This window comes from Polypterus senegalus, chromosome 6 (assembly GCF_016835505.1).
Source record: "Polypterus senegalus isolate Bchr_013 chromosome 6, ASM1683550v1, whole genome shotgun sequence".
Classification (NCBI taxonomy): domain Eukaryota; kingdom Metazoa; phylum Chordata; class Cladistia; order Polypteriformes; family Polypteridae; genus Polypterus; species Polypterus senegalus.
The window spans coordinates 10,251,377-10,278,790 of NC_053159.1; positions in this window are offsets into that span (position 1 = coordinate 10,251,377).

A 27,414-nucleotide genomic window follows, 5' to 3' on the forward strand; every position below is an offset into this window, starting at 1 on the left:
TGGTGTGTTGGTGAGGCAGCATAAAGAAGAAGGACGCCTCACGCCTGGACAAACTGGTGAGTAAGGCAGGCTCTATTGTAGGCACGGAGCTGGACAGTTTGACATCCGTGGCAGAGCGACGGGCGCTGAGCAGACTCCTGTCAATCATGGAGAATCCACTGAACAGGATCATCTCCAGACAGAGGAGCAGCTTCAGAGACAGACTGCTGTCACCGTCCTGCTCCATTGACAGACTGAGGAGACCCCACACTATGCGACTCTTTAATTCCACCCGGGAACGCTAACATTATACAAAGTTATTGTCTCTTTTACCTGTATTGTTATCACTCTTTAATTTAATATTGTTCTTTATCAGTATGCTGCTGCTGGACTATGGGAATTTCCCCTTGGGATTAATAAAGTATCCATCTATCTAGCGTTTCCCCATCCTTCCACTTCAGGGGCATCCCGGCTGGCTGTCCATCACAGTGCTATAGAAATAAATATAGTAGTTGTTGTTGTTATTGAGTGACTTGGTGACATAATGGGCCAACAGCTTCTCAGAAAATCCTTTTGTTTTTAATTATAGCTTATGGTCGTGAGAGGTATGCCACTGGAACCAGATAAATGTTGAGGCACCAAACAGGTCGCCCAGTTTAATAAACTAAGTTGATGGTGCATTAAAATGAAAACAAAGAGCTGCTACAGTCAGGTCCATAAGTATTCTTGCAGTGACACAATTTTCATAATTTTTGCTCTATGCACCACCACAATGGATTTGAAATTATGCAATCAAGATAAGATTGAAGTGTAGACTTTCAGCTTCAATTTAAGGGGTGTACCAAAAATATCTTGCGTGAGCCATTTAGAAACGACAGCCATTATTATATGTGGTCCCCCCCCCCATATTCAGGAGCTCAAAAGCATTTGGACATTTGACCGACACGCTGCTCCTTAGCCAGGTCTCTCTCATTATTTCATTGACTATTAAGCAGGTTGAAGATCCAGAGTTGATTCCAAGTGTGGAATTTGCATTTGGAAGCTGTCACTGTGAACTCTCAACAGGAGGTACATGATAGTAAAAAGAGTCCATCATTAGGCAGAGAAAAAAAAGAAACCCTTTAGAGAGATAGTAGGAACACCAGGAGTGGTCAAATCAACCTGTTGGTATATTCGTAAAGAGAAGAAAATCACTGGTGAGCTCAGCAACACCATAAGGTCAGGAGAACCACAGAAGACAATGTAGCTGGATGATCACAGAATTCTGTCCTTCATAACATTTAGCCAAACCAAGACCACTGCTGTCTGGAACCTTCAATGCTTGCAGGAATGTCTTTGTGGGCATCACCCAGATCTGGGCATTGACCCCATCCTGTGTCAAAGCTCAGCAGACAATTCCTTCCATCACATGGCTTGGTTTTTGCTCGGCTGTAGGACATTTATTGGGTCCATGCTAATAAAGAGCGCCCCATTCTATTGATCGCCATTGGGGTCTACCTGTGGTCAGTTACATTTGTGGGACTGGTTAGGAGCAGGATGAGAAGAGAACATCTCCACTCACCAGGATACGTGGGTAGGATCTGCATGGTAGAGGTCAGAACTTCAAAGCACCTGATGGTAATCTCAGTGATGCCAAGGTCAGAGAGAGGTGGCGAGGAAGATGTTTTTTGACTGATTTAGGTTCTCTCTTTGGACCACATCTGCTCAGCGCTTAGATCATCTACTGGTCTGTTTCCAGCTCATAATATTCCACTAAAACTTTGCAAGTCCATAGCAATCTTTCTATTGGTGAATTCTGTGTTCAGACATTTGGATTGAGAGGAGTCACTGGGCGAGTGTTTTAGGTGATGTAAATCTGCAGTCTTCTCATATTTTTCAGTGGCATGAAGCTTTGTGGTTGACACCAGTGTGCTGGATATGTGAGGACTTCTTGAAAAGACATATCAGTGCGAAATTTCTCATAGCTTCATAAATTTCAAATCCCACCTGACCGATACATAATTTACCAAAGCCTCCATCGCTCTCCTACATTTCATACAAGTCACAGTTAATCCTCGTCACTACTTCTGCAAAGTGTTTGAGCGTTGACCACATTGAATCACTTTGCGCCCACCTTACCAAATTTTGGCCAGATTGAAGAACAATTCCTGTTACCAACCAGTTAGTCAGTCATTATCCAACCTGCACAGGGTAACGGGGGTCCCAATCCCAGCTAGCACAGGGCACAAGGCAGGAACAAACCCCGGGCAGGGTGCCAGCCCACTGCAGGGCACACACACCAAACAGACACTAGGGACAATTTAGGATTGCCAATACACCTACTAACCTGCATGTCTTTGGACTTTGGGAGGAAACCCACGCTCACACGGGGAGAACATGCAAACTCCACGCAGGGAGGACCCGGGAAGTGAACCCGGGTGTCCTAACTGCGAGGCAGCAGTGCTACCCACTGCGCTACCCTTCTTTACCAACCATTCGTCCAATATGTCATTTTCTAGTAAAGGGGTGCCAGGGGTGTTGGATTTAAAAAGTTTTGAGACCCATTCACCTTCTGCACACTTTATGGTGTTGTGCAGTCAACCTTAAATGGATACTTTGACATTTTTGCCCAACATCTACACTTAATATCCCAAAATGACAAAGTGAAGATGTTAGGGTTATGGGTAGGCTTAGGGTTAGGGTTTTAGAAAGGTTTGCATTTTTTTTTTTTAATCAAAAACTCAAATCTCTCATTCCAAGAAGTATTCAGACCCTTTGTTGCAGCCCTCCAAATTATGCTTCGTGTTTGCCTTAACTCTCCTTGAGATGTTTCTAAAACTTGATTTGGGTCCATCTGGGGCAAACTGAATTTACTGGACATCACAACATGTTCCTGAATACAGAAACTCCCACAATTCACTCTGCATGCCAGAACTAAAACCGAGCCATTAAAGTCCACGGAAATCTGAAGACCTCCATGATCAAATTGTGGTGAGGCACAAATCTGGGCAAGGGTATGAAACCATTTCTAAAGCTTTGAGTCTTACCAGGAGCACAGTGGCCTCAATAATTGTGAAATGAAGGAGGTTTGGAACAACCAGGAATGTTCTTAGAGTTGGCCATCTGGTCAAACTGAGTAAATGGTCATGAGGGTCCAAGGTTGAGGGTCAATAAAGTCTTCTTATGAGATGAGAGAACCTGTTGGAAGGATGATCATCTCAGCAGCACTCCAACATTCAGTTGTTTTTACTGTAGTAGAGTAACAAGATGGGAGTCCCTCTTCAGGAAAAGTCTTATGACAGACCACTTGGAGTTTTCCCAACAGTATTTAAAAGGAGTCTGAAGAGCATGAAGAATATCTGGTCTGAACTCTTCAGACTTCCAAGCATTATATCTGGTAAAGACCTGGCATTGCTCATCACCTGCCTAATGCCATCTCAACTGTGAAGCCTGGCAATGGCAGCACCATTCTATTGGGGGCTTCTCAGTAACAGGGGCAGGGAGACGGGTCAGAAATGAGGGAAGGATGAATGCAGCCAAATACAGAGGGGTCCTGCTCCAGAGTGTACGCCACCTCAGACTGGGGCAAGGGTTCACCTCTCAGCGTGACATTGATGTGAAGCACACAGCCAAGACAACACTGGAGCAGTGGCAAAGTGAAAGGGTGGTTAGAAACATTTGGGTGGGCAAACCATAAGCCATTTTTAAAATTCAGAAACCTTTTATGGACTATGGGTGGGATCCTGTTGAAGTTTCAAAAGACCCTTTAAGTGCCGTGTTCGCATTTTCCTTCTTCTGCTTCCTTTGTCTTTCCTCTCACCCACTCTACTAATGTGTTGCTGTCTCTACTTGTGCTCACCATTACTTTACTGGCTAAACCGTCTGTTTTCCAATCTACTTTAGTTACTCCACATTCTGCAATAACTTCAAACTTGCAACTGATGTTGTAGTTAATGCAGGTTTTTAATCAAGCATCAGCTCTCCAACCAAAGTAGATTTTATTGTGAGTATAAATAAACATTTTGAGCATTGCTTATTAAAAAAAATGTAAATGTTTGTGTGTACTCATTTCATCCAAAACAGACAACTTTTATGACATTCCTATCAGTTTGATTGTCCTTCCAACCCCTATAACTCACAATGATGGGTCCAATCAACACAGACCCTCCGCACAGAAAACAATTGGACGTGGGAGCGGAATTCAGGGTACTGGATCCGGCAGGGAGCAGCACTAACCACTGTACCACCATGCACCCCAGCAGAAAGTTGTGCAATAGCAATTTGTTTTTCCTTTATTAAGTTGATTATGTTGGCAAACCAAACTGTTAGTCTCTTTTGAACAGGAAAGTAGAGCAGTAGACAAAAGCGAAGCCCATGACATCATTTATTTAGACTTTCCAAAAGCCTTTGATGCAGTCCCAGATTTACTTTCAAATGAGAAGCTATTGAAATCAGAGGTCACTCAGAAAAAATAGATTTTAAGATGGTTAATGGTCCAGGGACGGAGAAGAGAAAGCTCTCTACATGGGGCAAAGTCATCAGTGCAGCTCTTCCTGGGTCTCTCCTTGAACCGTTAGCTTCTCCTTAGTAACTGGGCTGCTTAGTTTTGAATCTCAAGCATTTGTGTAATTAAAAGGACACTGAAAAGTTGTGCAGACGCTTTAGATGAAGGAGCTACCTGGGGCTGCTAGAAGAATATCTATCTATCTATCTATCTATCTATCTATCTATCTATATAGTGCCTTTCATTGTTATCTATCTATCTAATATTTAGTGCCTTTCATTGCTATCTATCTATTATATAGTGCCTTTCATGTCTATATATCTATTTATTATATAGTGCCTTTCATTGCTATCTATCTATCTATCTATCTATTATATAGTGCATTTCATTGCTATCTATCTATCTATCTATTATATAGTGCATTTCATTGCTATCTATCTATCTATCTATCTATCTATCTATCTATCTATCTATCTATCTATCTATCTATCTATCTATCTATCTATCTATCTGTCTATCTATCTATCTATCTATTATATAGTGCATTTCACATCTATCTATCTATTATATAGGGGGCTTTGTAGCTGCCCAAACTCCCAATACATCAGGCTCAGACACAAGTTCTCCAATGAATAATGATTTAATTGTGGGAAACTCTTCCAACAGTAATTGTTTTACATGCCATGCAATTTTTTTCACTGTGAACCTCTTTGTCTTCTTCTCCTCCGCTCCTCTCATAAGCTTCATCCTGCTATTTCCAAGTCTGGCTCCCAGATTAAAGCAGGCTATACCCTTCGAGCACCCTGGGTGTACCTCTGGTGTCCTGAAGCTGTGGCACAGGAGCACTTCCAGGTGAGTTGATCGATCACATCGACCTTACATATTAGTGGGAAAAGATGAAGAGGAAGAAGAAGTGGTAGTCCAAGATGGAGAATCAGATGCAGAAATGAGAATGTGGAGATCGCTGTGTGGAGTCACAAAGAAGGACAGAAGAAGGAATGAGAAAGTGGGAGAGAAAGTACTGGACAGTAGGTTGAAGTGATATGGAGAGGTGATGAGGAGAGACCATGAATATGTGATGGATATGGGAGAAGAGAAAGTGAGGGAAGACAAAGGGGAGGTGGGTGGATAAAGTAAAAGAAGATCTGAAGGAGAAGGGGCTTGAATGATTAGGAGGTGCAGGACTGAGCTGAATGGAGAAGGATGATCAATCACATCGGCCCCACATAGAAGTGGGAAAAGATGAAGAGGAAGAAGAAATGGTAGCCCAAGATGGAGAATCAGTTGCAGGTGTAGGAGTATCGTGTGATCAAAGAATTAAGGTGACAGTTAAAGGTCAGGTTTTTAAGACAGTGGTAAGACCACCAATGACGTATGGAGCCGAGACCTGGGCAGTGAAGGGAGTGTAAGAGAAGAAGTTAGAGGAGGCAGAAATGACAATGTGGAGATGGCTGTGCGGAGTTACAAAGAAGGACAGAAGAAGGAATGAGAAAGTAGGAGAGAAAGTACTGGACAGTAGGTTGAAGTGGTATGGAGAGGTTAAGAGGTAAGAGGAGAGGTGATGAGGAGAGACCATGGGCAAAAGAGTGATGGGAATGGAAGTAAAGGGGATGAGAAAGCAATGGAGCCAAAAGTGGAGGTGGATGGATAAACTAAAAATCGCGAGTGGTCTCCCTTCAACTGTCTTGTATACTCAGATATGAGGATGGATATTTGGTGGAGTAAACCAAAAGACAATGATTACATTTTTATATTATGTAAATTAAAGAACCATCAACAACAAATCAAATCAAATTAATAAGTATTGAACACTTATTATAAAAGTAAAGTTGAATAAATCGGACTCTGCAGCTGCATAAATAAAAGGTACAGTACCACTTCCGGTTAACAAAAATAGCCCAAAAGTTGATAGAAATCTACGTTTTGTACCTCATATTTGTATGCAAAATTTGGGTGACGTAAGTGAAAGTGTACTCAAGTTATCGTCTTTACACACGCACACACACACACACACACACACACACACAGACAGACAAAATTCTAAAATTGGCATTTTCAGACTCAGGGAGGTCTAAAAACGTCAAGATTCTTCAAAATCTTGACATTGAATATCTGAATGATTATAATACTTTCCTCATACTTTATATACGAGAAAGTCAGGGAGATCTAAAACATCGAGATTCATCAAAATCTCGACATTGAATATCTGAATGATTATAATACTTTCCTCATACTTTATATACGAGAAAGTCAGGGAGATCTAAAACATCGAGATTCATCAAAATCTCGACATCGAATCTTTGGATGATTTTAATACTTTCCCCATGCTTCGTATACAAGGAAGTCAGGGAGGTCTAAAAATCGAGATTCATCAAAATCTCGAAATCGAATTTTTGGACAATTACAATGCTTTCCCTACAAGAAAGTAAACCGGGCTCAGGGAGGTCTAACACGGTGAGATTCATCAAAATTTCAACATTGAATTTGTGGACGATTCCAATACTTTCCCTATATTTTGTATACGAGAAAGTAAAAAAAAAAAGATCTGAAGGGAAAGGGTCCGACTGGGGAGGAGGTGCAGGGCCGAGCTGTATGGAGAAGGTTGATCAAAAACATAGAAGTGGCAAAAGATGAAGAGGAAGAAGAAGAAGAAGAAATGGAAGACTATTATCATTGTATTTGTGGTAAAGCATTAGTATCAGAAAGCTAACAAACATCATCATGAATTGGAGGTGCCACGAAATTGTGATGTCATTTATTCTCAGTCAGGAATTCTTGCTGTTAGCTGGGACTGCGACTCGGACGCTTCATAGACGCTTGCTATGTTCTACTCTGAGGTATTGCCACTTCTTATCGTATTCCAATTTTTAGTGCAATTCCTAGAAGTAATCCTAAGACACTGGATAAATATGGGCCCTTCACACACTCCACTCTCTAAAAGGTCCAGTCTGAGCTTGTTGAGCACATGTGGCTCAGGCTAATGCTAGAAAGCTCATGTCACTATTTAATCTGGATCACAATGTCTGTCATCAGAATACTCACTGCTTGTTTTCTGAGGATGCTTATTGCTCTCCTTGGTAACTGCTCATGTTTTGAAGACATGATGTCTGCCATTTAATTTATTTTATTGTAATTTTTCATTCTGAGAAAAAAAGGCTTTGTGTAGAGGTATCTGTCCACAGTTACTTTGACATCACGTGTGAGTCAGCCCATCAATGCAAATTATAAGACACGGCTTGCGTGCCAAAAGGATTACAAAAGTTGTTTTGATTTCTTCTCCTTTCCAATAAATTCTCACAAAGAAATGTTTGTCGGCACAAAGTTATTGCTTCATAAAAAGCTTGCTGTCACCGAAGAGTCTGTGCAAAATTGTTTTGTGATCGTTCAATGTTGCTCGAGTAATCCAAACTCAGATGCACTACAGTGCTCTCTATAATGTTTGGGACAAATTGATTTTTCCCCAAATGCTCCACAGTTTTAAATTACAACTCAGTCAATGCAGACATTGTGATTAAAGTGCACATTGCAGACTTTAATTTAAGGGGATTTGCACCTAACCTTTTTTCTAAATGTTACCCCCATTTCAGGGCACCATAATATTTGGGACACAACAATGGCAGGTCTATTAAAGCCGCTGCCATATTTTGGTTTTTGTCATGTATCCCAGCATGCAATGATGGCTTGAGGTCTGCGATTCACAGACATCACCAGGTGTTGAGGGTCTTCTCTGGTGATGCTCTTCAAGTCCCTAATGCAGCCATCTTCAGCTCCTGCTTGTCCCCTTAAGTTTCCTCTTCAGCATATGGAAGGTCTGCTCAGTTGGATTTCAATCAGATGACTGGTTTGGCCATTCAAGACTTTTCCATTTTTTAGCTTTGATAAACTCGTGTGTGGCCTCAGCAGTGTGTTTGGCTCCTTATCTTGTGGTAGGATGAAGTGCCGTCCAGTGAGTTTGGAGACATTGACTGGAATTTGAGCAGATCAGATGTTTCTACACCTCAGAATTCAGTTCCATCATCAGTGAAGAGAAGCGTGCCAGGACCTGTGCCAGCCATACATGCCCAAGATGTAACCTCCCCAGCACCACTGTGTGCTTTGAATCTCGGACAGTTCCTTTTGGTCTCCATACTTTGGATTCATCTTTGTCTCTTCTGTCCAAAAGACCTTTTTCCAGAATTATGCAGGCTGTTTGAAGTCCTTTGTCCAAACTGTAATCTGACCATCTGACATCTTGCAGTGTGTCCTCTCTATTTCTGTTCATGGAGTTTTCTGTTGATCGTCGTCTCTGACACACGCAAATTGGCCCCCTGAACACTGTTTCTGATCTGAAGGAATCGGTGTTTGGGGGCTTTTTCTTGACCACAATGAAGGTTCTTCATTCATCAGCAGTGGGGGTGTTCCTTGGGCTACCAGTCCCTTTGTTATTACTGAGACCACCAGTGTGTTCTTTCTTCTTTATGATACTCCAGGCAGTTGATTGAGGACCCCCTAAGGATTTTCCGATGTCTCCAATAGTTTAATTCTTGTTGTTCAGACTCATGATGGCTTCTTTGACTTTAATTGGCACAGCTCTTGTCGTCATGTTGAACAATGGCAACTACAGACGCCAAAGGGTAGAAGCAAGCTGAGGTATCTTATGGAGAAATGAAACCCACCTGAGGAATTACAAACACCTGGGATGTCAGTTGTCCCAAATCCTATATAGCCCTGAAATAGGGGTGTTAGAATGGGGGGTCAAGGGCATTGTAGACGACTTTTTGTCATTTCTACACACTGTGACTGAAACTTGTACTTTTGAACTGTGGAGCAGACGGATACATTAAGGGAAAAAGTGCCTTTGTCCCAAACATTATAGAGGACACTGTATATTGACTTTACCACTGCTACATCAGAATGAAGAGAATAGAGATATGGCTTTGGAAATAAGAGTATTGGGACCACTTGTCTGCACTGATGGCCCAGTTGGGCTCTAGGCTGGTTTATTTAAATGTGATGCTTACAGATACTAACCATACTGCGCCATCTGTTGGAATGACAAATGCAATGTGAATGTCTCTGTTATATGCCATTTAGTATGGGATTCATAAAAGCAGTGTTAATGCTTGTGATGCGCCATCTGTTGGAAAGACAAATGCAGTGTGTATGTCTCTGTTATATGCCATTTAGTATGGGATTCATAAAAGCAGTGTTAATGCTTGTGATGCGCCATCTGTTGGAAAGACAAATGCAGTGTGTATATCTCTGTTATATGCCATTTAGTATGGGATTCATAAAAGCAGCGTTAATGCTTGTGATGTGTCGTCTGTTGGTATGACAGATACAATGCATTTTATTACTACACATGTTTGTCGGATCACCTTCCTGATTTATCAGAGGTAAGCGATACCATCCTGGGGCAAGAGGGGGCACAGCTGCTAACATTCTCATGTCTTTTGTCACCCACAGCAGCGTGGAGATGCCCACTGAGGGCAATTGACTCCGTGCATGCTGACTAGAGGATCATAAAAGAGAAAAGGCCCCCGAGAAAGGTGTCTCATTTCAGACCTGAATGGAGGTCCGGATGAAGAGTTGATCTTTCAAGCTCTTAACTTTGAAATGACGCCACATTTAAATTGCCTTTAATGTCATTTGCTTGTTATTATTTGCATCAGGATTAAAACAGGGGTCTCGGCTGGTACCGCAACACTTCACCGATGTCCACGAGTGTCCTTTCACCCTTCCTCAGGGTGGTTGTGATGCACCATCTGTTAGAACGACAGAGACATGCACATACACACAATCATGTGTCCTTTTATTGCGGTAGATGCATTATTAAATATTGTTGGTGCTAATTAATATTAACTCTGAGGTCTTCATTGATTATTTAGATTTCAGTCCAGAGGAGTTAAAGAGCTAGTCAAACACTAAGGGTTGTGTCTATCTGTCACGCAATGACTCACAAACCACTGGAGCTAAAACCTCGATCTCACTCTTAAACAAAAACTTATGACATGATGCATGCTGGTGAAGCAAAAACCTTGGGTAGCAACAAGTTATCAGGGTTCACATCTTTCTTACGGCAAACTGTCTGATTGGGTGACATGGTAGAAAGGAAAAAGACCAGTGGTGACATCTGCTGAGCGTGAAGCTCATTGCTGAGATCATTCCTAAGAAAAGGACAATGAACAGGCTATGCGTCAGGGGCAGGATGCAGAATACAAATGCGACAAAGACAGACTGACCTGTGTTTATGTCCTCATAGCAAAGTGACCTTTAGGATCACAAAGACAAGTGCTACGTTTCTCACGGCAGGATGATTCGAAGACGAAGTCCACACCGACAGCCTCTGAGTGTCAGACCAAACACAAGGGGAGCTTCAGTGATGAAGAACGATGACAGGTAAGCTTGAACTGTAGAGCCATTGAGAGGCGAGGGCTGATCGACGTGGCACATATTCTCGATGACGCAGAATGTATGGAGATGAAGAAGGATGTCGTCAAATACTTACAGCTTCACAGCTTATGCACACATTTCTTTTACATCGATTTTGAAAGCCAACGAAATGATGGGCGCCATTTCTTTATACTGAAAACAAAAGAGTCCGTGTAGCCAAAATAGAAATGTTCAGCTTGCTCTGTATCTCCTTTTTGAGGACCAGAGGTTCTCATGTTTCTTAGTAATCATTAAAATGAAAGAAACAATCAGATCACAACAATATGATCATGTCCCATAGAAACTACTGACCGATAATTTGTTGATTTAAATTGCATTTCAGTGTACCATACTTCAAATCTTATTGTGAAGATATTACCCTTGTGTCACGTTCAAGCAGCATTTTTAAATTTCAAATGAAAATGATGACAAAATAAAAATGTCTAAGTTGAGCAGACAAGGCAGCAGAGTGGAAAATAAAAAAATGAGAGTCATCTGGATGTGCATAAATATGAGGCGCCAGGTGCATCTCATTCCACCTTGTAGCCACATTTGCCACAGAACACGCTGGCGGTTCACATGCCAGGTCATTGCATTATCACATCTGGCACAGGTGGAGCAAAGAAATAACAAGGAGTCGACGGCAGCCAATGAGTCAACTCATAAATCAACTGAAGCCAGCGGTAATAAGAAAAGAAAACGTGCGAACCATCACAAAGTGCAGCTTCAGAAAACCTTACAGGAAAAAACCTTCATAAGTGTGATTTCTAAAGTGAAAACGGAAACGTGTGTTCTAAAAATAGCTAATATAACCTAATAATTCACTCTCACTTTTTTTAAAATTCTAAATATACAAAATATAATAATATAAATAAAAGGACTGATCAATGGGTGCCGAGGGAAAAAGAAACTGAAATACGTCATGTCACTTAAGAAAGCCGGCGGTGTCAGTCATCCTCCTGGTTCGAGATGATAATACTTTATATTCCACTTCAGTTAGAAAAGAAAAAAAAAAAAACGGAATCACCAGGCTGGGAAGTTTTGATATGACTATTTGATTTACATTTCAATATACAATACAAAAAAATGAAAAGAAATGCATTCCCCATGGTGCATTATTGGTATATTAGCCTCAAGAGGGGCTACGGTCTGCTGTATAATTGGGCCCAAAAAACTTGGTTGCCAGATATGCAAATAACACTTCAGGAAATGATTCTTGGATTTGAGCATCAAGTGAAGCCTTTTGATTCTGACAGACAAAAGTGAATGATATTCCCAAGGCGGATGTCTCTCTCCACGTGAAGATACATTAGTTTAGTATAGTAGGCAGGATCGATAGATAGATAGATAGATAGATAGATAGATAGATAGATAAATAAATAGATAGATATTAAGTTAAGTATAGTAGGCAGGATAGATAGATAGATAGATAGATAGATAGATAGATAGATAGATAGATAGATAGATATTAAGTTTAGTATAGTAGGCAGGATAGATAGATAGATAGATAGATAGATAGATAGATAGATAGATAGATATTAAGTTTAGTATAGTAGGCAGGATAGATAGATAGATAGATAGATAGATAGATAGATAGATAGATAGATAGATAGATAGATAGATAGATATTAAGTTTAGTATAGTAGGCAGGATAGATAGATAGATAGATAGATAGATAGATAGATAGATAGATAGATAGATAGATAGATAGATAGATAGATAGATATTAAGTTTAGTATAGTAGGCAGGATAGATAGATAGATAGATAGATAGATAGATAGATAGATAGATAGATAGATAGATAGATAGATAGATAGATAGATAGACAGATAGATAGATAGATAGACAGATAGATAGATATTAAGTTTAGTATAGTAGGCAGGATAGATAGATAGATATTTTATTTTTAAAATGACCTTTATTATGAACAATAACAAAAAATACAGTAATAAGACAAACAATCCCAATATTCAAGATATTAACAAAAAAGTCTGTATCACACAACCACCACTACTCCCCCTTTACACTCCTCCTACTCCGCTCATAAATATAATCAAAAAGTTGACAATTCATTATAATACAAAGACCACCACTACTCCCCCTTTACACTCCTCCTAATCCACACATTAATAAGAAAATCAGATGGTAATTCATTATAACACAAAAACCACCATTACTCCCCCTTTACACTCCTCCCACTCTGCATATTAATAGATTATTTTAATATTAAAAATTAAACTTTACTTCGTGCAAAAAAAAAAAAAAAAAATTGAACACAGCAGTAGTATGCAGTTAATAAATATGTTGCATTACTCCACTACTATTGCCCCGTGCACACTTCTTACTCCACACATAAAGTACAGAATTTCCATATTAAATAAGTAATTCATAATTTGTTCATTAACCCACTATTCCCTTATACATGCCTCCTGATTCACACATAAATAATAAATAATTGTCCATAATAAACACACAATTCATAATCAGTTTACTCCACCATCACTCCCCTGTACTCGTCTCCTACTCCATACATCGCTCTCCATTATACACACAGCATTGTATTCCCCAGGAGTCTCCTATTCTGAGCTTTCAATCATCCAGTATTTAAATATTTTGAAGGACATTTAAAGAAGTCACCACCCAGTCACCAGCTTGCCCTTCTCAACAGAACACAAAGCCCCCCCAAGCCCCCATAAATCACAGAAGGTCTGCATGTCTCCAATGAGTTGATGGTAAGTGAACTCCAGCTTCAACCGGCACTTCACCAGCACTTTAAACATCAGGAGCACATCGGTGGTCTTTGAGTTTTTTTCTCTGTTCCTCCTGGTTTTGAGGATTGACAGTTTTGCTTGGCCCAGTAGATAATTTCCCAGCACACACTTGTTTCTCTGTCTCTGAGTATACTTAATACCAAAAATAAATCCAACAGTTGACAATGACAGTCCTATTCTATCCAAAAGTATCTTGAGAAATATAAAAAATGGTTCGAGCCGTTTGCAGTTAACAAAAAGATGAAAACAGTCTCTGCTGTTGACAAAGCGGACAACAATCTGATGTTCCTGGTGAAATAACCGATAAAAAGGAGTTGGTGGCGAGAGCCCCATGAAGAATCCTCCATTGCAGGTCGCCAATTCTTTTTTGCAGTGGTTGTTTATAAAAGTTCTCCACGCTGGAGTTTCATTCACTCCAACATGCAGTTCTTGTCTCCAGCGTGTGTCTGGCAAGTCTCTAAGAAATTTATAAAAAGTCACCTTAACACACACCTGGTAGAGCTCATTTTTTCCCATCGTGTCAAACTGCTTGTCTATTAAGTTGCCAACTTTCAGAATGGAGCCTGGCGGTCAGTGCAGTCTGTGACGTTGGGTTTGACTTGGATGACGAGTTCTGTGATATCTGAGTTGAAGATCGGATTGTCCGGAGAGCGCTCTGGCACAGTGACCCTGCGCCTAAGTTCACCAAGGCCTCCTTAAACTGGCACAGAAAGTGGTGTACAAGGCGTTCAGACCTCACGCCCAGGACCGATGTGAGGTGTGCTGCGGTGTGCCATGTGCTAGTGTGGTTATTTAAAAGATGGCCAATCTTCGTGATTCCACTTTTAATAAGGATTGAGGTGAAGTGACAAGAGAAAAGCAGAGGAGAGTTCAACACATTATTCCTAATCAGAGGTTCCTCTAAAAAACAATGAAGATTGCCAAAAACAAAACGAGATCTCATAAGTTTACTATGCCAAGTAAGCAACATTGACTGATAGAATTTTGGCAAAACTGATAAAGTTAGTTTGGAGACGTCTAAGAGGAGTAGCTGTTTGTCAAATTTTAACTCGCTCACTTTGTGTAAAATTACAAACGCCAGGTCTCTCCAAGGCAGGCCGTCTGGACCATAGAACAGCCTCTGCAGCGTCTGGAGCCTGAAGGCCTCGATTTTACTTCTGACGTCAATCAGTCCCTGCCCTCCTTCTGCCACTGGTAGGTGCAGCACACCTCTCTGGACCCAGTGTAGACTGTCCCAAAAAAAGTCAAGGATGATCGTCTGTACAGATTTGATCAGAGCTACTGGTGGATCAGCACACCTGAGCTTGTGCCAAAACATGGAGGCAATCAAGTTATTCAGGATTAACACCCTGCCTCTACATGAAATGTCCCTCAGAAGCCACTTCCAACGGTTCAGCCTTGCTTGGATCAGATCTGTCCACCCCACCCAATTTTCTACAGCAGTGCCATCTGTGCCTAAATACACCCCCAGGTACTTAAACACGTTTCTATTCCATTGGAGGGTCTCAGGAAGAGCTGGAGGAGCGCGAGTCCCCAGTCACCCAGCAAGAAAGCATTGCTCTTGAGCCAATTGACTTTCGCTGGCGTCAGTTTTGAAAAACGTCTAAGCAGTTGACTAAAGTGTTTACCTCAGATGTAGAAGACACAAAGACAGTAATATCATCTGCGTAGGCAACGACCTTAAAACAAGCAGTGGGGCAAACTGGGATGCTGAGACCAGAAAGACGACGCCTGAGCTGCTCTAGGAGGGGCTCAATTGACAGAGAGTAGAGCATCCCTGAGTGGGCAGCCCTGGCGAATACCCCTGGTGACAGAGAAAGGGGCTGTTGTGGCACCGTTAATCTTCAGAACGCCATATATATTTGAGTAAAGCATTCCAATGTATTTGGAGAAGGAGGACCCAAACCCAAAAGCTTGTAGGACTCTGAACAGATATTGGTGATCCACTCTGTCAAAAGCTTTTCTTGATCCAATGAGATCATTCCTGCCTTTAAACCGAGAAGCTTTGAAGTCGTAATCAGGTCTCGCACCAGAAATATATTGTCAAAGATGGAGCGGTCTGGCACACAGTAGGTCTGATCTGACCTGATGACACACCCCATTACTCTCGCAGGCGAGTAGCCAGAGCCCTGGACAGAATCTTATAATCCGTACATAAAAGGCTAACAGGACGCCAGTTCTTGAGGTCGGACAAATCTCCTTTTTTTGGGAGCAGAGCAATAACAGCCCGCCGACAGGATAATGGCAGTTCATTGTTCATTATGCTCTCTCCGAAGACTGCCAATAAATCCGCACCTAATAAATTCCAGAATGTCTTAAAAAACTCGACCGTCAGGCCGTCTATGCCAGGTGACTTTCCTGTATTTAGTTCGCTGAGGGCCGTAGTCAAGTCCTCTAAGCTGAGGGTTGTATCCAGAAGCTCTTTTTCCGTTTTGGGGATTTGTGGCAGGTTGTCTAGGAGGCTCCTGGTCTCAGAAGAATCTTCTGTTGTTTCGGCACAGAACAGCTTTTTATAAAAATCATGAGCAATAGCTCTGATGGCCTCAGGCTCCTCGATGATGCGCCCATCCTCATTTTTCAGAGCGTGAATCACTTTACTCTGTGATCTTTTCTTTTCAAGTCCAAAAAAAAATTGAGAAGGAGAATCCATTTCGACCAACTCCTGAATTCTTGAGCGCACAAGAGCACCATGCACCCGTCTGTCCAATAAGTCCATGAGATCTTGTTTTTTTGTTTTTAGATTTTCAAAGACGCCATCGTTAAAAGAGCTGTCTAAAGACGAAGAAAGCTCTAAGATGTCCTCCTCCAACTCTGCCATTGCCTTCCTCATATTCTGAGTTGCATTCTGCGTGTATTGCTGACACAGCACTTTGATCTGAGTTTTTGAACAGTCCCACCACTGCCGCAGAGATGAAAAGGAACTTGTCGTCAACCTCCACCTCTTCCAGAAGAATTCAAAAACTTCAATGAAACGGAGATCTTTCAGTAGGCTGTTGTTGAAGTGCCAGTATGACGGAAAGGAAGATCGAAATGGAAGTGAAACTTTGAGAAGGACAAGACTGTGATCAGAAAAGCCAGAAGGATGAATGGAGCAGTTCGCTATAAGATTGCTGTGGTGATTCAAGCAATACACTCTATCTAGTCTCGCCATGGAGATCGAGCCCCCCGAACCCTTCACCCACGTGTACTGGCGAATTCCTGGGTGTAATGCCCTCCAGACATCAAAAAGGTCGGCCTTGCTGAGGACTGACTTTAAGTGAGCCGCGGAGCTGGGGTGAGGCTCCAGGCCATTTCTATCTAAGGAGGCGTCATCTGTGCAGTTAAAATCTCCCCCCACAAAAACAAGATCTTCATCTTTGCACTGCACAAGTAAGTCATGGAGCAAAGAGAAAACAGCAAACGCTCCCTTCCTTCATTGGGTGCATAAACATTTATGAAGACCCACGTTGTGCCCCCTAAGCAGGCTTCCACTTTCAGTAGTCTGCCTTTAACTACCTCTGTCACGCTAGTCGAGTCGGGTGAGAAAGAAGTAGAAAACAGAATGGCGACCCCGGCACTAACACTCGACCCGTGGCTCAAAAACATCTGTCCCTGCCAGCCTCTGTGCCAGTCTGCCTGGTTAGCAGGGTCTGTGTGAGTTTCTTGTAAAAAATAACACTAAGCTCCTTATTAAGTAGATAATCAAACACCGCGACCGCTTGTTGTCATGTCGACTTCCATTGATGTTAATTGTGCCAAAATTACACAAAGGCATGAAAAGCAAAAAGAAAAGCAGTCACCAAAACAACTTTAAAAAAGACATGGAAGGACGTGTCCAGCAGTACATCATACTGGCTTGGGATTTAAGGATCTTTTCACCCTGCTCATCACATTTTTCAGCCGCACAGCTTCAGTTCTCTTAAGGCCTAAAGCTGTAGCCTGGCGTAGGACCCCCTTAGCTGAGCTCAAAAACAGTTGGAGATGGGGAAATGGTGACTCACATTCACACCCCTCTTGCCCTCAATAAATTTTACAAAACGGATTATGTTGTCGTTACTGTAGCCACCACGGAAGCTCAGCTGAGGTGACAGATTGGACCTCACTGATGTCCCCGAGCCACCGCCTTCATCCTGACTCACAATACCGACGTCTGCAGGCACCTCAGGCTCATCTTGAACATTCTCTGAGTCGTCAGCTGCGGAGACTGAGCTCTCAACTTTATTGTGCTTAAGTGCAACACCGCTACATGCGGACCCGTCTTTCCTTTTTCTTGTCACAGGCTTTACCCACTCTGTGTCATCCTCCATTTCTTGAACATTGCTCGCTGTTGTCTGCTGAGGTGCTCATCTTATTGATCGCACCTCAGCCCTAACATTCTCCTCAACCTCTCGTATCTGTTGTACAGCTTCTGTTTCAATGAGCTCGGCGCTGGGCAGAGCCCCATCATCATGAACGGAAGCCACACTCACAGGCTGCTCAGCACCATCACTCGTATGTGCAGAATGAACAGTAACACCGTCCGTAGGCAGTGATCCGGCCTCAGCCGCAGCGTCCTTCTCTGGGCGCTCTCACCACTCTGCACGACTTTAGTTGCGGGCGGACTCAGCCGCATCCGCCGGCTCAGCTGCACGTTCAGGTGCCAGTTGCGCCATCATAGCAGGTAAAGAACTGCCCTGATCCTGCACACTCTGACCAGGGCCCTCCATTAAGTCCTCCTCCACATCAGAAAAACTGACGGAAGACTCACTGCCTTCATCGTCAAATAATATCGAGTAGTCCTCGCGGCTACTTTTAGAAACACCAGGTACTGCGGAGTCTGTAGTTTCCTCAGAGCGCTTACACTGGCTAGCCTTGTGCCCCACTTGACCGCACTTAAAACATTTCATGGACTCGGATGATATAAAACCACATAATCAAATCCATCTACTCTGAATTTGAGAGCCACATCAAGTTCACCTTGTAAATCGTTTAAAATCATGTGAACTTGTCTCCTGAAAGAAACGACATGTTTTAAGTCGGGTGATCGACAGCCAAGGGAATCATTGAAACTTTTGATATGATCTGCCCATATCTTTCAAGTTCTTTGATGAGAATATCATTCTTTAGAAACGGAGGAACATTTGAAATAATCACTCTCCGTGCAGGAGTAGAAAGAGGTAAAACTGAAATTAAGGTACCGTTAATAATCACACCATTCTGAACAAGAGTATGCACCAAACTCTCATCATTTAGAAACAGGACAACACTTTTATTCATCCGAGACGCTGAACGTACATTTTTACAGCCGATTAACTTGCCGACTTCCACTACACACGCCTCAACAGAGACCATCGGATCAACCAACAACTTCACGCCATGCCGGCGTGTTAAGTTTTCAAAATTGCGCGGCATCAAGCCAGGCGGTGTTTGTCTCGGCGCGGCCATTGCGCCGCCGCAAATACAATACTGGAGTCAATAAGAAAAACAATATGTAGACAGCAAAATAACCCCTACACATTAGAGAAAAACAAAAAATATAAAGATTAGGAAAAAAAAAGAATAAGAAATACTCACGAGCCCACCCGGCACGCCACCACCTCCTCCACCTCCCGCCAGCAACCCACAGACACGCCCACGAAAGACCTACGCAATCAAACCACAGACCGACAGCGAAACAGCATAGAGATAGATAGATAGATAGATAGATAGATAGATAGATAGATAGATAGATAGATAGATAGATAGATAGATAGATAGATAGATAGATAGATAGATAGATATAATTAGTATAGTAGGCAGGATAGATAGATAGATAGATAGATAGATAGATAGATAGATAGATAGATAGATAGATAGATAGATAGATAGATAGATAGATATTAAGTTTAGTATAGTATGCAGGATAAATAAATAGATAGATATTAAGTTAAGTATAGTAGGCAGTCATCCTCCTGGTTCGAGATGATAATACTTTATATTCCACTTCAGTTAGAAAAAAAAAAACGGAATCACCAGGCTGGGAAGTTTTGATGTGACTAGTTGATTTACATTTCAATATACAATACAAAAAAATGAAAAGAAATGCATTCCCCATGGTGCATTATTGGTATATTAGCCTCAAGAGGGGCTACGGTCTGCTGTATAATTGGGCCCAAAAAACTTGGTTGCCAGATATGCAAATAACACTTCAGGAAATGATTCTTGGATTTGAGCATCAAGTGAAGCCTTTTGATTCTGACAGACAAAAGTGAATGATATTCCCAAGGCGGATGTCTCTCTCCACGTGAAGATACATTAGTTTAGTATAGTAGGCAGGATAGATAGATAGATAGATAGATAGATAGATAGATAGATAGATAGATAGATAGATAGATAGATAGATAGATAGATAGATAGATAGATAGATAGATATTAAGTTTAATATAGCAGGCAGGATAGACAGATAGATAGATAGTGTTAATATCACTTTACAATGTTTAATGCAAGTAAACGTTAAAGAGTTACATATAGGAAGTGCAAATGTTAGATTTGAATACAAAATGGCAGGTATGAAACTTGACAATACACCTTATGAGAAGGAGCTGGGAGTCAGAGTCAACTTGTCACTATCTACAGTGGAGTGGCTTTATGACAAGTGTCTGAGTGTCCTTGAGTGTCCCAGACTTACAGCCCTTAAAACATCTGTGGGAAGACCAGAAGATGTCGTTTTCCAGATGCTTTCCATCCAATATAACAGGGCTTGTGAGGAGCGAGTCAGGAGGATTGGATTAAATGATTCATTTCAGGTTTGCAAAGCCGATAGAGACTTACCTAAGAAGATTCAGAGCTGGAATTGCTGCAAGAAGAGCTTCTACAAAGTAATGCATTATGGGTCTGAATACTTCTATGAATGAGAAATTTCAGTTTTTGATTTTTAAACAATTTGCAGACCTTTCTAAAAACATGTTGTCACTCGGTCCTTATGTGTTTTGAGTGTCGATTTTCAGGGGCGTAATGGCCAGGTTTTCCATTTAAAATGAACACAATACATATAAACTGTGCCGAAAGTGATGTGGTCTGAATTGTTTTTGAATCCACAGTACTTTCACATATTAAGATTGATGCTTTATTAACAATGATTTTTATGTAAGTTTCAAATTAAGACAATGCCACTTTTGTCATAAGTAGGGCGTTGTGGATTTTGTGACAGACAGACTCCCTTGGTGTCTTTTTTGTCATATGTTGGCTACAGTTAGTGCTTTGCTTCTCCTCTATTGGATCCGATACACGTGTTACAAGTCAGCAAACGCTAGAATAAGGCGAGGAACGATATAAAGTGAGTCAGATAAAAGTAACAAGTTGAAACGCATGTTAAAAAATGAGGTATAAAACATGCACAATTCAGGCCAAGTTTAGATTTGACGTCTTTAAATAATCGGGATCATCTAGACCAATAAAGTCTTTCTAATTAATTTCACTGTTTTTACAAACAGAGCCTACAAGTCCTTCTTCTAAGTAGACAATGGAGTGAAAAAACATCAGATGGCTTATATTTCACTCTGTCATATTGAATCATTCAATGAAGGGAAGATCAGGAATTAACTGAGAATGGATAGTCAGTGACATAGCAGCATCTCCAAGTGTTAAGGTGTGCCGCGTCAGTGACGGTATCAGTTCTTCTATGCTGCACATTGTCTATGAGACAATCAGTAAGAAATAATAAATACGGCTTAGAAGGTAAATATTATGCAGCTCCAGAAAGTACAGGATTAGTTTTCAAAGAAGGTGACAGCAGCTAATTTACAAATTCCAAGGATACATAAAAGAGTTGTGGGAGGTCGAGTCTCCATACTTTGGTATGACTTTCCTGTCGATATTCATTAACCTGTTCATGCTTCAACTGTGCTGGTCTTCTAAAATGAAATGTTTGTCATTCTTTACTGACCATTTGACGATCTGGATGGATCTTCTGACCATGAAATGAAACATCAGAGAACTTAGGCAAGGGCGGCATGGTGGCGCAGTGGGTAGCAGGGACTCCCTGCGTGGAGTTTGCATGTCCTCCCCGTGTGTGGGTGGGTTTCCTCCCGCAGGCTAAAGACATGCAGGTTAAGTGGATTGGCGATCCTAAATTGTCCCTAGTGTGTGTTTGGTGTGTGGTGAGTGTGTGTGTGCCCTGCGGTGGGCTGGTGCCCTGCTTGGGGTTTGTCCCTTGCCTTGCGCCCTGTGTTGGCTGGGATTGGCTCCAGCAGACCCCCGTGACCTTGTGTTTGGATATAGTAGGTTGGACAATGGATGGATGGATGGATGGAGACCTTAGGCATCAATGGTCAGCCACCCAGCACAAGGGTATCATATTTTATTAACAGACATTCTCAAACTCAACTAATTCAGTTGAAGGTCAAGCAAGGGATGCTATCTCCTTGGAAGGACCATGATCAAGGCTGGGAATCACACTGTGGAAAGCTTGCCTCACTTATAGTGTCATCACAAAGTCACAAGTGCAATAGAATACCAGGAGCGCTCCTGCCATCCTAACCACGACAAAGATGGCCACACATTAATTTCTCTTGCTCCCCACAGCAGCACAGTACAAAAGATCACCAAATACACAGTCCCTATTCTTTTTCTCCTTTCCACCTCCACTCCTCCATGGTCAAGCTTTGTTCCGCTTCTTCCCGACTCTGGCTCCTTGAATGGAGTGAGGCGACTCCTTTTATGTGGCTCATCAGGGTGAACTGGATTTACACCCAGTTGCGATGGAAACCCAAAGTATGATTCTACAGCTCCTCCTGGCAGCCCCCACAAAACCCAACAGGTCTGTGCCAAACTCCAACTCCCAGCATGCCCTGCAGGAATCTGTGGTGCCACAGCTACCCATGAGGGCTGCCCTCTAGTGTCCAGGTGAAGTAGTGCCATGTGGATGTTCTCTCCCCTGGTCCTTCCACGCAGCTTGCATCCCGGCTGGGTAGTGGCCATGGCCTCCCGTCACACCAGTAACAACACAAATACAGGTCAGCCCTTAGAATTCACGGGTTTTATGACGTACTGCAGTAAGCTCGCTACTTAACTCCGAGAGTACTGCATCATTGTGCACCTTCAGCGGTTGGTGCAAGAGCTGCTGGGTGGGAGATGAGGGTGCTAATTTTAAAAGTGACCCATAGCGAGCCTGCAGGGCGGATTTTTGCTTCAGTGATTTAATACACAATTGGATTACAATCACATCTATAAGGATTCTGGTTTTCTCTGGATTTGGGTTCTTGTCCTGAGCTGGAAAAATGACTTCCGACTTCTACAAATCTTCACATACATCGGCATCATGGTAGGGCAGAACTTTACACAATTTTCAATCGGCTGTTCACGGGGGATTCCATTTCATCACTACGCCTCCATCATCTGCAGCTGCGAAACTGTTGCGTTTTGTTGGACGTCTTTTGTATCTATTATATTAATTTTTTTCGTCATTTTAGTACCATAAATATATTCACAAATTTAAAATAATAAGCTGCATTTTGCAAAAAGCACCTTGTCTGGGGGATGCCACACATCTTTCACTCATCAGCCTGCCTTACTCACATGATTTGCTTGCTCACTGATCATTCAGTCTCACGTTCCTTGTCACCTTTTGAATCTTATTTAGTGCAATAAACTTAGAATATAGAGGAATCACGGGCCTAAAACATTTTTACGGATTTTCATATTCGGGGGGTTTCTGTGCCCCTAACCCCCGTGAATCACGATGGATTACTGTAGTCAGTTTATCCTTATCTTTTCTCAAAAGAGTCCAGCTGCAGGCAAGGCAGTCTGAAGCCTTGGAGAGATTCAGCAACCTGAGACATTCTGAGGCCAGTAAGACGACGCCCCTGTCAGCGTCATCTTGTCTGACTCCGCCCACTTTCCAGGAGCCACTCCCCTGTTTCGCCTACATTACATACCCTTCATGTCGAGTTCAATTCCTTATCAGTTTCTGCTCTCAGACCAGTGAACTCGGTAGGTTTGAAGCCTGCGTATTCAGAATTTATTGAACTACTAAACTATTGAGGTCACAGAATGGATGTGTCTTTTACTGTTGCTTTAATATATAAATATAACAAATAAATATATATATATCTTATATATAAATGTCTACACGTGGAAGTGTGTGTGTCTGTCTGTCCAGCCTGAAAGTGCGAGGTGGCCCGGAAGTGCGAAGCTACAGCATGAAGCTCAAAGTGAAACCACCGAGAAAATTGAAACTCGCTTAACCGTTGATAGACAATGAAGGCGAACACGTCGGCAAAACAAAACCACCGAGTAGTGCTTCCTGGATGCTCTCTCCCCCCAGTCCTTCTGTCGAGCTGGCATCCCGGCCAGGTAATGACCGTGGCCACCCGTCACACCAGTAATGACACAAATACAGGTCTTTAGGATTCGCAGGTTTCATGACTTACTGCAGTAGCCCCACTACTAAACTCTGAGAATACTGCATCATTGTGCAGCTTCACCGGTTGCTGCAAGGGCTGCTGGGTGAAAGATGAAGGTGCTACGGTCTCCTCTGGATTTGTGTTCTTGTCCTGTTACCACTTGTTTAGTACCACTCTGTAGTTTTGAGGCCTGCGTATTCAGCATTTATTAAACTACTAAACTATCAAGGTATTTCATGTCTGCATCTGAAGCAAAACCACAAAATGGATGTGTCTTTTGTTGTTGCTTTAATATATATATAACAAATAAATATACAGTATATATCTTATATATAAACGTCTACGCGTGGAAGTGTGTCTGTCTGTCCGGCCTGGAAGTGCGAGGCTATAGCATGAAGCTCAAAATGAAACTGCTGAGAAAACAGAAACTCGCTTAGCTGCTAATACACAAGTTAAGCGAGCACATCGGCAAAACGAAACCTCAGAGGAGAGAGAAACTCACTTAGCCGCTAATACAGAAGCGAGGTGAGCACATCAGCAAAACAAAACCTCCAAGGAGAGAGAAACTCACTTAGCCGCTAATACATAAGTGAGTCGAACACGTCGGCAAAACAAAACCTCAGAGGAAAGAGAACCTCGCTTAGCCACTAATACACAACCAATGCAATTGATTAATAGAAGTGCAAGAATCCATAGCTTCTAGGAGCCCAGGCTTTTTACAGCATAGGCTTACACAGCTAATTATCCTTCTATATAAAAGCGGTCGGGATTGTCCTTCCGTCCCGTGAGTGCTACGCAGGCGTGGAGTTTCACACGCCCCGTCCATTTTGCAATGCACGATGGGATTTGTAGTTTCATTTTTCCAGGTAAAAGATGATTTTCTACTCCAGACTGTGCGATATCTTCTTCTTCTTTCTTACTATTTAAAAGCGGTCGGGATTGTCCTTCCGTCCCGTGAGTGGAAAGCGTAGCGGTATTCCGCTTATCACAGACTTACTACTTGCAGCTTGCGGTACGAAGCGACATGATGTGAGCAGAGTTCTGGTGCTCCCATCGTTCTCTTGCTTTTGTGCGCAATGCGCTGGAAAAATAGACAAAATTATGTCTCTGGAAATAATTAATGTTGATGGAGTACAAATGCCTCACCGCGTAGTAAATATCAGGGGGGTTCAAAAGGGCGACCTCAATATAGAAAAAAAGTTTAAATTTCATCACAAAAATAACAGAAACTACGAGTATTAAAGTAATACCGCTCAAATGCAAAATAACCAAATTAATGAGTTTGTATAAAATATCAAATTAATCTACATATTGAATTGCCTTAAGAAGTGGTCAACTTAAAAGTCGGTCGCCTTAAAAGGCGGGTCAGCCTAGTATATATATATATTGTGAAATATGACGGCCCGGACACACACAGGCGGACACCATTTTAATCATCACCCCACGTTTATTTACCAATATATTACAAGTGTCAAGTGCACCGCCACCAAACCCCCAGTTCCTCAAAGTCAAAAAGTCACTGTCCACACACGCAAACACTCGGGCCTCTCTTCGCCTCCTCTGCCACGACCTTGTCCTCCTCCTCACCCGACTCCAGCCTTGATTGCAGGGCGGCGACTCCTTAAGTAGGCGGCTGATTGACGACTGCACCCAGCCACCTGTGACTATATATATATATATATATATTGTCACATGTGTGAAATTAAGGGAACAAGTTAAGGGCTTAGATAATAACAATACTACCCCGGGTCATCCGAGTATTAAGCAGTAACGGTATCTCATCTTCTTTCCCCTCTGCAGACATGATGATTGACATGATGTCACTTCCAGAACCTGTTCCACCTGTGTCCGCCTCTTCCTCCCAGAATTCAGCTTAACTGGAAGCACTACCATCTTGGCTCAGACTTGACCGGTTTCAGCTGGACAAGTCTCCGTGCATTTAACATGCAATATTTTGGCACCTTTTTTGCCAACTTATGATATGCGGGGTTTGCCTACGGTTGCCCCAGGCCTTTTATACGTGTTTTCGTCTCTCCTTTCATTATATAGACACACACTCTCTTACTGGCCACTTTATAAGGCACACCTGTTCAACTGCTTGTTAACGCAAATATCAGCCAATCACATGGCAACAACTCAATGCCTTTAGCCATGTAGACGTTGTCAAGACGAGCTGCTGAAGTTCAAACCGAGCGTCCTGACTGCAGCTGGATACTTCTCACTTTTTTCAGCATCAGACAGTGTTGGGAGAACTGTAAAGGGAAGATCTACAGGACGGTAGTGAGACCAGCTATGTTATATGGGTTGGAGACAGTGACACTAACCAGAAAGCAGGAGACAGAGCTGGAGGTAGCAGAGTTAAAAATTCTACGATTTTCAGTGGGTGTGATGAGGATGGATAGGATTAGAAATGAGTACATTAGAGAGTCAGCTCAAGTTGGACGGTTGGGAGACAAAGTCAGAGAGGTGAGATTGCGTTGGTTTGGACATGTGCAGAGAAGAGATGCTGGGTATATTGGGAGAAGGATTCTAAGGATAGAGCTGACAGGGAAGAGGAAAAGAGGAAGGCCTAAAGGAAGGTTTATGGATGTGGTGAGAGAGGACATGCAGGTGATGGGTGTAACAGAGCAAGATACAGAGGACAGAGAGATATGGAAGAAGATGGTCCGCTGTGGTGACCCCTAACGGGAGCAACTGAAAGAAGAAGAAGAAGAAGAAGAAGAAGAAGAAGAAGAAGAAGACAGTGTTGGGAGAACTCCATTTGAAAAAACGGCAGGATGACTGTTCATGTGGTGGTCAGGATCCTCTCTCTTCCTCTCTGCTCTCCTCTCTTCCTCTCCTGTTCTATTTTTTTGATATACATTGTTAATCCTGGAGGGGAGATTGTCTTTTTCACGTGATTTATCTGATGTGCTCTTGATGCATCAGCTGCTGTTTTGTGTGAGTGCTGTTAGAGTGTGCAGTAAAGTCTGTATGGAAGAAGTCCGAGGTGTTCCAGCATGTTTGGGGTCCAGCAGCGGTGGGTTTCTCAAAGATTTTAGGATGTTGTAACATGTTTTGTACCTATGGGATAGTGTAGTTTTAGTGTAACAAGCCAATCAGTATGAGAGAGGTGTGTGTGGACCTTGCATGTCCTCTCTCGTCTGTGTGTGTCATTTTCCTGTTATCCTGGTTTTCATCACACATTCCAGTGGTCCCCATGTTGCCCTGCAAAGAGCTGGTGTCCCATCCAGAGTTGATTCCCTCCGTCTTCCAAATGTGGATAGATAAGCCCAGAACTGGATCAGCAGCTTGTAAAATGGATAAGGGATGAAATGTAATTTTGTTATGGATTTTATTCTGGATTTCAGTAGATTCATTTCACACGGCTGTAATAGAAGACCATGTGCCCGTTCACACATTTTGGTTACTGGCAGTTGCTGCAGCTCGT